Raw genomic sequence first — 12,148 nt, 5'->3', positions numbered from 1 at the left:
GGCTAGAGGCACAGACAGAGACTCAGGAAGCAAGCCAGCGGTGAAGGTGAAGCACTTCAGGAGGCTGGGCGCATAACCAACTGTGACCCTACAGTGGCATGACCAGAGGTCAATAGTGGAAGAATGGATGGAACCCACCAGAAGGCTGGACAGGGCGCAGGCAGCAACAAAGATGCACCAGACACCCCGGGGTCTGGTGTCGACAAGGCTGGAGGCTGACAACAGCAACAGAGACTCTTCGGGACCTGATACTCTTTGGAGACTAGAGACTAGATCTCTCTGGAGTTTTGTGTCCAAACTTTTAACTGGTACTGTATATACGGCCTAAATTAATACTTCAGAGCTTCAAGTAAGGCCACAAAAATCATTTTATCCATTTATAAGCATGCTAAATTTTATAAATCTTGTGTTTGTAAGGATATTTGGATTAAGCTGTTATTTTACTGCCAAAATCATATTTTTGATTAAATTTGACATTTTGTAAAGATTAAAATTAAAATTAGACAATTTGCATATATTTATATTGTAATGAAGGACAAAACGTTACAAGTTAGTATCGGTGGCATGTCTCCAGCTGCAAAATAAAGAAAGTAGAACCTGTTTCTTGTGAAGTTTTTTTTTTATATATATAAAACCACAGAAACAATCAAATTAAAAACCATTATGATCATCTGTGGCAACCACAACCTTGTCACCTGGTCACCACAACAAGGCCCTGGGCTTGTTGTGGTGACCAGGTGACAAGCCAGGGGCTTTCTGTGTTGAGCTTGCATGTTGTATCTGTGCCTGCGTGGGCTCTCTCTGGCTACTCCGGCTTCCTCTCACAGTCACAGATTAATTGGTGATCCTAAACTGCTCACAGGAGTGAATGTGAATGGTTGCCTGTTTCTCTGTGTTAGCCCTGCAACAGACTGTCGACCTGTCCAGGGTGTCCACCTTTAACCCGATGACAGCTGGGAAATAGACTCCCATTATAATATAATGCTATCCTAATATGCTAAAACACTGGACAATATTACCTTAATATTATAAGGTTATTACCATTTCACACCTATATAAAAAATTATAAAAATTCAAATGTACACACAGTGCTTTCTTATTTCTACCAGGTTCATACTGTTACAAATAGTTTAGCTACTATTACTAACTGGTTTTGCCTCATGGGCATATCTTTCTTTTCATATTATTACTAGGGACGCGCTGATCCAATATTCAGTATCGGTCCAATCCTGACCTAAATTACTGGATCGGATATCGGGAAGGAATAAAAAATGCAATCCAATCCATTAAATAGCGTTTGGTTTCACCCATATTAGTTGCATTCCAGTTCCCTGTCAGCATCGTCTTCTTCTTGTGGGTTTGTGGTTGACCAAACCAGCTTAGAGCTGCATGACCGCCACCTACTGGAATGGAGTGGGGATCAGGAGTTAGAAAAAAAAAAACTCAGATTCTATAAGTTCTCTGTCGCTGCAACAAATTCCCTTTAACACTAAGTGGATCATTGCTGACATGTTTTTTCACGCCTCCACCGCTCTCTACCGTGTTTGTGTGATGTGCTCGCTGTGCTGAGAATTTCAGATGTTATTTTTTTCCTCTACTTCAGCTTCCAGAACGGAACACTATAACTGCAGTTTGCTAGCGAGCGCCACCATTAGCACTAGCGATTGTTTGGTACCGGAAGGACTCCTTAGCCGTCAAAATATTTTTTATACTTTAATCCCTGATTAGTGACTAAATATAGACCTGCAGTAGAAACATATTTGGGAGAATACTGGTGAATACAAGTCAAGTCAAGTCAAGTCAAGTTTATTTATAAAGCACATTTAAAACAACGACGTTGACCAAAGTGCTGTACAAGATCTGTAACCCCAAGGACTATACTAAATAAAAATAAAAATATATAAATAAATAAATACAATAATAAAATAACCCTCCTGCGGGTGGTGCAGGCCCACCACCCGCAGGAGGTGTCGTAGGGGTCGGGTGCAATGTGTGTCGGGCGGTGGCCGAGGGCGGAGGCCCTGGCGGACCGATCCCCGGCTATCGAAACTGGCTGTTGGGACATGGAATGTCACCTCTCTGGTGGGGAAGGAGCCTGAGCTAGTGCGTGAGGTTGAGAGATACCAGCTAGACATAGTTGGGCTCACCTCAACGCATGGCCTGGGCTCTGGAACCAGTCTCCTGGAGAAGGGCTGGACTCTGTTCCAGTCTGGAGTTGCCCTCGGTGAGAGGCGGCGAGCTGGGGTGGGTATTCTTGTATCCCCCCGGCTTGCTGCCTGTACGTCGGAGTTTTCACCGGTGGACGAGAGGGTAGTTTCCCTGCGCCTTCGGGCTGGGGAACGGGTCCTGACTGTTGTTTGCGCTTATGCGCCGAATGACAGTTCAGGGTACCCACCCTTTTTGGAGTTGCTGGGTGGGGTGCTGGAGAGTGCTCCATCTGGTGACTCCATAGTCTTGCTGGGAGACTTCAACGCTCACGTGGGCAATGACAGTGAGACCTGGAGGGGCGTGATTGGGAGGAACGGCCTGCCCGATCTGAACCCGAATGGTGTTTTGTTATTGGACTTCTGTGCAAACCACAGTTTGTCCATAACGAACACCATGTTCGAACATAAGGATGTCCATAAGTGCACATGGCACCAGGACACCCTAGGTCGCAGGTCGATGATCGATTTTGTAATCGTATCATCAGATCTGCGGCCGTATGTTCTGGACACTCGGGTGAAGAGAGGAGCTGAGCTGTCAACTGATCACCACCTGGTGGTGAGTTGGATCAGGTGGCGGGGGAAGATGCTGGACAGACCTGGCACACCTAAACGTATTGTGAGGGTGCGCTGGGAACGCCTGGCAGAAGCCCCAGTCCGGGAGATCTTCAACTCCCACCTCCGGCAGAACTTCGACAGCATTCCGAGGGAGGCTGAGGACATTGAGTCCGAATGGACCATGTTCCGCACCTCCATTGTTGAGGCTGCTGCTCAGAGCTGTGGCTGCAAGGTGGTTGGTGCCTGTCGTGGTGGTAACCCCCGAACCAGATGGTGGTCACCGGAGGTGAAGGGAGCCATCAAGCTGAAGAAAGAGTCCTATCGGGCTTGGTTAGCCTGTGGGACTCCGGACGCAGCTGACAGGTATCGACAGGCCAAGCGGAATGCAGCTCGGGTAGTGGCCAAAGCAAAAACTCGGGTGTGGGAGGAGTTCGGTGAGGCTATGGAAAAAGACTTTCGGACGGCATCGAAGCGATTCTGGCAAACCGTCAGGCGACTCAGGAGGGGAAAGCAGTGCTTCACTCACACTGTTTATAGTGCGGGGGGGGTGCTGCTGACTTCAACTGAGGCTATAGTCAGACGGTGGAAGGAATACTTCGAGGACCTTCTGAATCCCACTGACACGCCTTCTGTAGTGGAAGCAGAGTCTGGGGATGAGGGGGATGACTTGACCATCACTGGGGGTGAGGTCACTGAGGTAGTTAAACAACTCCTTGGTGGCAGAGCCCCTGGGGTGGACGAGATTCGCCCTGAGTTCCTGAAGGCTCTGGATGTTGTAGGGCTGTCTTGGTTGACACGCCTCTGCAACATCGCGTGGAGATCTGGGGCAGTGCCATTGGATTGGCAGACCGGGGTGGTGGTCCCCATCTTTAAGAAGGGAGACCGGAGGGTGTGCTCCAACTTTCGGGGGATCACACTCCTCAGCCTCCCCGGTAAGGTCTATGCCAGGGTGCTGGAAAGGAGGGTGCGTCCGTTAGTCGAACCTCGGATTCAGGAGGAACAATGCGGTTTTCGTCCTGGTCGTGGAACGCTGGACCAGCTCTTTATCCTCTCAAGGATATTCGAGTGTGCGTGGGAGTTTGCCCAACCAGTCTACATGTGCTTTGTGGACTTGGAGAAGGCATTCGACCGTGTTCCTCGGGGTGTTCTTTGGGAGGTTCTGCGGGAGTATGGGGTGTCTGGCCCATTGTTGCGGGCCATTCAGTCCTTGTACAACCACAGTGAGAGCTTGGTCCGTATAGCCGGTAATAAGTCGGATTTGTTTCCTGTGGGTGTTGGACTCCGTCAGGGCTGCCCTTTGTCACCGATTCTGTTCATAATTTTTATGGACAGAATTTCTAGGCGTAGCCAGGTGGCGGAAGGCTTCTTCCTTGGTGGCCTCAGAGTCACATCTCTGCTTTTTGCAGATGATGCGGTTCTGTTGGCTTCATCACGGGGGGGCCTCCAGCTCGCAGTGGAACGGTTCGCAGCCGAGTGTGAAGCGGCTGGCATGAGAATCAGCACCTCTAAGTCTGAGGCCATGGTCCTCAGCCGGAAAAGGGTGGAGTGCCATCTCCGGCTCAGGAACGAGTTCTTGCCTCAAGTGGAGGAGTTTAAGTATCTCGGGGTCTTGTTCACGAGTGATGGGAGAAGGGAACGGGAGATCGACAGGCGGATCGGGGCTGCTTCTGCAGTGATGCGGACGCTGCACCGGTCCGTCGTGGTGAAGAGGGAGCTTAGCGTAAAAGCGAGGCTCTCGATTTACCGGTCGATCTACGTTCCTACCCTCACCTATGGTCACGAGCTTTGGGTAGTGACCGAAAGAATAAGATCGCGAATACAAGCGGCAGAAATGAGTTTCCTTCGAAGGGTGGCTGGCCTCTCCCTTAGAGATAAGGTGAGGAGTGCGGCCATCCGGGAGGGGCTCAGAGTAGAGCCGCTGCTCCTCCACATCGAAAGGAGCCAGTTGAGGTGGCTCGGGCATCTGATTAGGATGCCTCCTGGCCGCCTCCTGGGTGAGGTGTTCCGGGCATGTCCCACCGGGAGGAGGCCCCGTGGTAGACCCAGGACACGCTGGAGAGATTGTGTATCTCGGCTGGCCTGGGAACGCCTTGGGGTCCCTCCGGATGAGCTGGAGGAGGTGGCTGGGGAGAGGGAAGCTTGGGCTTCTCTGCTTAGGCTTCTGCCCCCGCGACCCGGCCCCGGATAAGCGGAAGAAAATGGATGGATGGATGGATGGATGGATGGATGGATAAATAAAAAATTAAGAACAATAAATAACATAAGAAAATTAAAAATTAAAACGTTTAAAACAAGTACCATAAAATACCATAAAACAATCATCTAAAAGGAGGTAGCACTGTAGCCAAATGCCAAGGAAAAGAAATGTGTTTTTAATAGAGATTTAAATGTGTGTATCGTCTGAGCTGTGCGGATATGGAGAGGTAGATCGTTCCATAGCTTTGGTGCTGCTGCTGCAAAAGCTCGATCACCTCTCTGTTTTAGTCTAGTTTTAGGCCTCTGTAAGAGCAGCTGGTTCGATGACCTCAGAGCTCTTACAGGGGTGTGACAGTGAAGCAGCTCAGACAGATACAAAGGTGCCAGTCCGTTTAAGGCTTTAAAAGTAAGCAATAAAATCTTAAAATCGATTCTAAAACGGACAGGGAGCCAGTGAAGGGATGACAGGACTGGGGTAATGTGTTCATGCTTTTTTAAACCGGTTAAAAGACGAGCTGCCGCATTCTGGACTACCTGCAGGCGGCGCACAGATGATTGATCTATGCCAAAGTACAGAGAATTACAGTAGTCCAGGCGGGAAGTAATAAAAGCATGAATAACTTTTTCCAGGTCCTGCTGCGGGAGATAAGGTTTTACCTTGGCAATGACTCTGAGTTGGTAAAAACTGATTTTGGTAACAGCACTTATTTGCTTCTCCATTTTAAAACTACTATCTAAAATGACACCCAGATTTTTCACAGCATCACGACAGTGAGGAGCCAAATGACTCGGAGTGCCAGAGGAGTAGCTTGAGGGGTCAAATTTACCAAAGCATATGACCTCGGTTTTGCTTTCATTAAGATTTAGGAAATTGTTTCTCATCCAGGACTTGATGTCACTTAGACAGTTCAGCAGGGGTTCCCATGGATCTCTGCTGTTCAGTTTGATGGGCATATACACCTGGATGTCGTCAGCAAAACAGTGGAAACAAATATTATGTTTCCTAAAAATCGACCCTAGAGGCAACATATACAATGAGAAAAGAATTGGGCCCAGAATGGACCCCTGAGGCACTCCACAAGAAAGCTTTGCTGTGGTAGAAAAACAGTTTCCTAGATGGACAGAGAAACTTCTATCAGTAAGATAAGATCTGAACCAAGTCAGAACCGTGCCTTTAATGCCAATTTCATGTTCTAGGCGGGATAGAAGGATCTCGTGGTCCACAGTGTCAAAGGCAGCTGACAGATCTAGAAGTACTAAAACTGCAGGACTACCAGAGTCCACAGTTAAAAGCAGATCGTTAAAAACTCTTAAAAGAGCCGTCTCTGTGCTGTGACGCATTCTAAAACCTGACTGAAACTTTTCCCACATTCCATGTTCACTTAAAAATGCTTGAAGTTGCTTAAAAACAACTTTTTCAAGAACCTTGGATAAAAATGGTAATTTAGAAATTGGTCTGTAATTTGAAAGAACATCAGGGTCAAGGTTCTTCTTCTTGATTAGAGGCTGTACAACTGCATGTTTAAAGGCAGCTGGAACACAACCAGATGCAAGCGCACTGTTAATCAGAGCAAGGTTAGTTGGTCCCACTGAATCAAAAGCCTCTTTAAAAAGGCGAGACGGAACACAGTCTGTGGGAGAGTTTACAGGTCTCATATTTTGAATCACCTCCTTTAGTGTGGAGAGTGTGACAGGCTCAAACTGCTCAAAGACAGCTCTGCTGGGAGGAGGTGCAGATGAGTCTGTTTCAGCCTGAGGTGATGAAGGCCTGAGGGCAGAAATTTTTTCCACAAAAAATTTCTTAAAGTTTTCGCACAGTGCAGGACAGACCTTCGCTTGGTTCACATTACAGCAAGGATCAGCGAGTGAATTAAAAACACTAAAAAGAAAATGAGGCCTGTGACTGTTACCTGAAACAATGTTAGAGAAATAAGCAGACTTTGCATATTTTACTGCTTTCTGGTATTTCAATAAACAGTTACGCAGGATTTCTAAGGAGACATGGAGCTTATCCTTTTTCCACCTTCTCTCAGCGCGTCTGCACTCACGTCTGAGAGCGCGGGTTGTCTCATCCAGCCAGGGCTGGGAGGAAGGTTTGGTGCGTTTGGTTGTAAAAGGGGCAATACAGTCCAGTACAGCAGTGCAAGCAGATATAAAAGAGTTAGTGAAGTCCTCGGTATTCAGGCTCAAGCAAAAATCCAAATTGCTTAAGTCAGAGTTTTTAAAAGCAGCTGCAAAATCAGCAGCGCATGAAGAGTTAACCAAGCGCACACGACGTGTAGAGGATACTCTATTTATCCCAGAGCTGGGGAGCGCTGCTGTAAATAAAACAGGAAAATGGTCCGATATACCACAGTCACGTATCCCTGTGATGCAGACTCTAAGTCCATAAGACAGCACCAGATCCAGTGTGTGACCTTTTTCATGAGTGGGACCACACACGAGTTGTGTTAAGTTAAAAGAGTCAATAAGCGAGGCAAATTCTTTAACCAGTGGACCACTCTCACAACACACATGAATATTAAAGTCGCCAACAATTAAAATACGGTCATATTTTAGTATGAGACCCGTCAGCAAGTCAGCAAAGTCACCGATGAAGTCCTTCGTGCACTTCGGTGGTCGGTAAATCACCGTGCAGAGCACCGAGGGGGAAGAGTTTATCTCCAACAGCTGCAGTTCAAAGCTGGCGTACAGGTCTGCCGAGACCTGACGACAGCGAAAACTGCATTTAAATATTGAAGCAAGTCCTCCACCTTTTCCAGAGATCCGCGGGGAGCTGAAGAAAGAACAGCCGGGAGGTAAAAGTTCGGAAAAAGGTGCAGACTCACCAGCATGAAGCCACGTCTCAGTCACAAACATAAAATCCAACTGCTGTGCGATGAAAAAGTCATTGAGAAGGAAAGTTTTGTTGGCTAACGATCTAGCATTTAGTAGGGCCATTCGGATGACCAGATCCTTGTTAGCTGAGGCCGGGGCCCGCTTCAACAGGCGAAGGTTAGCATGGTTTACGCCGCCTCCACGATCCCGCATCCTGCGCCAGGACGAGGGAGGCCGAGTCTCCAGGATGACAGGTGGGACAATCGGCCTGATCCAGCGATGCCCGAAATCCACAGGCAGCCCAACAACCTTGAGGCGGCAAAGACCACCATCCAGGGGGTAATGAACAAATAAACCTAGGAGTCTCAGGTAAGTTTTGACCCGCACCGCGATACCTCCCCGCTTTCCGCGTCTCCTCTGGCGTTTGTTGGGGACCGGAGCACTGGGCAGCCGGCGCAAATTCTCAGGTACATCCGATAGGTGTGGAGGAAAAATCGTTGAGTTTTTCTTTACAGTATATGCTGGTACCAAAACAAACTGGAGGTTTAGAAGTGTCTGCCGATCGTAGGTGATCAAAGCGGAGACATCTGGGCAGATGACTACCAGGAACAGAGCGACAGCAAACAATACACAGAACAGCTGACGGCAGGCCGTACACAGTGGCGCCATCTTGGAAACATCTACTGTCTGAAATACAAAGCATTACAAGCAGCATTACTATGCTCACTCAGCCCCCAGTTTTTCAACATAAACACTGATAACACAGCAGCACCAGTCAGCTGTTTTACGTGCAGTTTGTCTGCACAAGCGCAAAGAAATGGAGCCGTTATAGTGACGGTGAGCTCAGGTGGAGCGGAAGTAAATGTTTTTCTAGCGTCCAAAAGAAGCTTTTTCCCCTGTAACCACCTGTGGCCCGGTCAGCAAAGGACAGGACTGACACCAAATAAAATTTAAAATGGGTCTTTATTCCCCGACTGAACTCATAATAAAGAATAAGAACAGCGTTAATTCTTTGTTTTGAGGTTAATTAACAAATGTCTCAACTTTAACAATACACTGTGCCCCTGCCTCCTCCAGTCTCAACACCGCTCATGGACACAGAACTGATCAACGGCTGCAGATTGAAAACAAAATGGAGGCCTAAGCTTTCCTACTGTGTACAAATCAGATTCCCTATACAGACAACAGCAGTGGCCTCACTTTTCTGATAAGGAAAACAAAGACAAGAAGAAAAGGAATAAAACAATCAAACACATTCACAATATTACAACACGACTAAACTCTATACCCTCAATAAAGTTAATCTAAACAGTGTTTTACAGCAAAACAGTACATAACACTTCACATCATAACACCAGGAAATAGTCGGTGACTTACTCTGACTCCAGTGGTCAGCCTGTGCTATAACACACCACCTCAGCCTATCACTGGATTTCTCCCCTCTGAAACCAGCAAGAGCAAACATAAGCTCAGTCTCTGAAAATAGCACACACACCATGCACGCTGGATCACACGTATATGTTGTGCCTTTGGTCACTTACGCTGCTCCACTGCTCTGGCTTTTCCACACCGTGCGGCAAACAATCGGTTTCTCAAGCAGCTTTGCGGCGATCTGATGGCGTACGGGACATTAGTCTGGCCTCTAGCCTCGATCTGAAATCTCGCGGGATTTCCGCATTCTCGCGAGACTAACCAGCTTCAGTGAGAATGACAACAATGCTCCACCAGGTGGGGCTGTTTAACCCTCTATTTAATCGCTTCCAATTTCACCTGGCTACACACCATTAACTGTTTACTGGGAAACAGCTGGAGGTCCTTCATCAACCACCTGATCATCAAGTGAAGAAAAGAGAACTTTGTAGCTGCTCCATCCACCCTGTTTGTTTCACACAGGGAAAAACTGCAGTATGGAAGTTAAAATATGCAGATGAACTGTTAATACAGAAAAAGTTTTTCTTATCCAATTACTCGAGTAATCGATGGAATAATCGATAGAATACTCAATTACTAAAATAATCAATAGTTGCGGCCCTAATGAAATTTGCAACATGCCATAACCTTCTCACATAGGAGCAGCAGGCTTCAGGTGATAGAGCGATTGTTGTATGAGAGACTGTTGACTTATGTAAAATGCATCCAGGAATTTAAAAATAATTGTTTTTAAAGCTAGTCAGAGCTGACCAGTCTACAAGCTGAGACAACAGTAAACATGAAGCTGTAAGGCAACCATCAATTAAAACTAGCAGACTTGTTCTGACAAAATGAGATTAAAGTCTAGCAAGAAACATAATGAATTCCAGTGAATGTAAGAACAACATCAAGTTAAGACACCTGGATTATAAAGAGAGATTTAGTTAGAATTACCTCTACACTTACCTAACTAAAGAACATGTAGCCCATTGCTGAAACTACAGTTTTTTCTTTCAAATTAAATGAAAACAGACCACTTCAACCTAAAATATAAGATAATCAACTACTTACGTACCAAATTTTGAAAAATCTGCAACAAAATTCAATAAAGAGCACGCAGCAGGTATTCCAGCGTGAAAAATGGTGGCACGTGTCCGCTGTGAAAAGAGTTTCCTCATTTTAACCCAGCAATGAACAGCTAAGTGCTTCTGAAGTGTTGTTACATACCACTTTACCTCCTTTGCGGTAAAAAGACTCCTCGGATGAAATTTAGAAGATGCTTGTGGTCTTGGTTGGTGTTCTTAATGATTGGGACTTTGATCATCTACAGTTCAAGCTTCCATGTATCATGGCCTTTAAACCTGTGGACAGCAACCTCAGGGTCAAGTAAATCTCAAGTAAACAAGATAAAAACTTCAGCTGATGGGGTGAGTATATTCACTGGCCTTCATATAATTTGTGCCACTATGAAGTAAAGTCAGCTATAACAATTTTAACTTTAGGCAGTTGTCATTGTAAGGAAATCTACACACAGTGTGCGTTGATTTTTCAATATTTTTGTGAATTGAAACTGCTTAGATTAGTTATCAGAAATGCTGCCATGATGTCCTTTATCTTATTTCGTCCTGCTGAATTTAGATTTAAAATGTGTTGAGAAATATGTTTACAATTCTTAATACTCTGTGAAATGTCAAATGTGATTTGTATCTAGCTAATTATAAATATAACTGTACATTTTTTTTTTTTTTTTTTTTTTTTTTTACTAGGGGCAGTGTAGGTTTGTGACATTGTGGCCAAACAAAATGCACAGCAAATTTTAAATGTGGTAGAACTATAAATATTTTATCCCAAAAGTTGAGGAAATTCCTGTGTTACAGCACCCAAAACATTAGATAGCCTCAATAATGTAGAATAGCTAAATAAATACAATGTAACAAGATAAAATAAGGTGAATTTTAAAAAGCTAAGTGACTAAACAGCCAGGGTGCCACAGTGGTCAGCACTGCTGCCTCACAGTTAGAATACAGTACCATTAGGAAGGCCTGGGTTCAATTCCACCTTGGCCCCTCCCTCTCTCTCTGTGGGGAGTTTGCATGTTCTCCCCGTGTCTCCGTGGGTTTCCTCCGGGTACTCCGGTTTCCTCCCACAGTCCAAAGACATTTACTGGGATTAGGTTAATTGGCTACTCTAAATTACCCATAGGTGTGAATGAGAGCGTGAATGTGAGTGTGGATGTTGTCTGTCTCTCTGTGTTGGCCCTGTGACAGGCTGGCGACCTGTCCAGGGTGTACCCTGCCTCTCACCCTCTGTCAGCTGGGATAGGCTCCAGCCCTCCCCCCCCCCGCGACCCTGAACAGGATAAGCGGAAGTGAATGGCTGGATGGATGGACTAAACATCCAAATAAAAATAAATGAAGTAAAATGCTAAGAAAAAAAGAGTTGGGATAACAGAGTGCATGGAATTCCTTTTCAAAATGAAGGGAATTGCAGCTTCCACATTTTATGGCCATATAAATGATTAAATGATAATATTGCTTTGCAGATATGATTCACAGTCATAAGAATTTCAGTGTATATACTATCTTTTTGGTTTTTATATTATTTGAGTGATTTTGATTTAAAATTATTTAAATTATTAGTGTTTATTCTTTCTATATGATAAATAGTTGCAGCTGTAACGACTGAAATTTCCCTCTGGGATCAATAAATTATTTCTGATTCTGAACTTTCAGAAATCTATTGTAATTTTACTCCTTCCAAAACAAAATTTTTATTCCTTTGTGTCCTTTGTAGTGGACAGCAGGGGGGTGAGGCAGAAAAGAGTTTACTCAAAATTGTGGAAGGGGAATCAGACCTAGAGCAGTCAGGAGATGACAAGGAGGAAGGCCAGACATTAGAACAGGAAGGTGGAGCCTATCCCAGCTATCACAGGGCAAGAGGCATGGTACACCCTGTGCACATCA

At 45.6% G+C, this 12,148-nt stretch overlaps 1 long non-coding RNA gene across 1 annotated transcript; it reads right to left on the bottom strand.

The window, feature by feature from the left end:
• Positions 1–8,719: 8,719 nt before the first annotated feature.
• Positions 8,720–9,545, bottom strand: LOC115787420 (uncharacterized). The gene is made up of 2 exons (XR_004020500.1): positions 9,317–9,545; positions 8,720–9,217 (listed from the first exon to the last, which is right to left on the bottom strand). It is a non-coding gene; the product is annotated as an uncharacterized LOC115787420 (long non-coding RNA).
• Between the last annotated feature and the right edge of the window lie 2,603 nt (positions 9,546–12,148).

This window comes from Archocentrus centrarchus, chromosome 10, assembly GCF_007364275.1.
Source record: "Archocentrus centrarchus isolate MPI-CPG fArcCen1 chromosome 10, fArcCen1, whole genome shotgun sequence".
Taxonomy (NCBI): domain Eukaryota; kingdom Metazoa; phylum Chordata; class Actinopteri; order Cichliformes; family Cichlidae; genus Archocentrus; species Archocentrus centrarchus.
The sequence above is the reverse complement of the archived record's forward strand: the minus strand, read 5'-3'. Positions and strand labels throughout refer to the sequence as shown.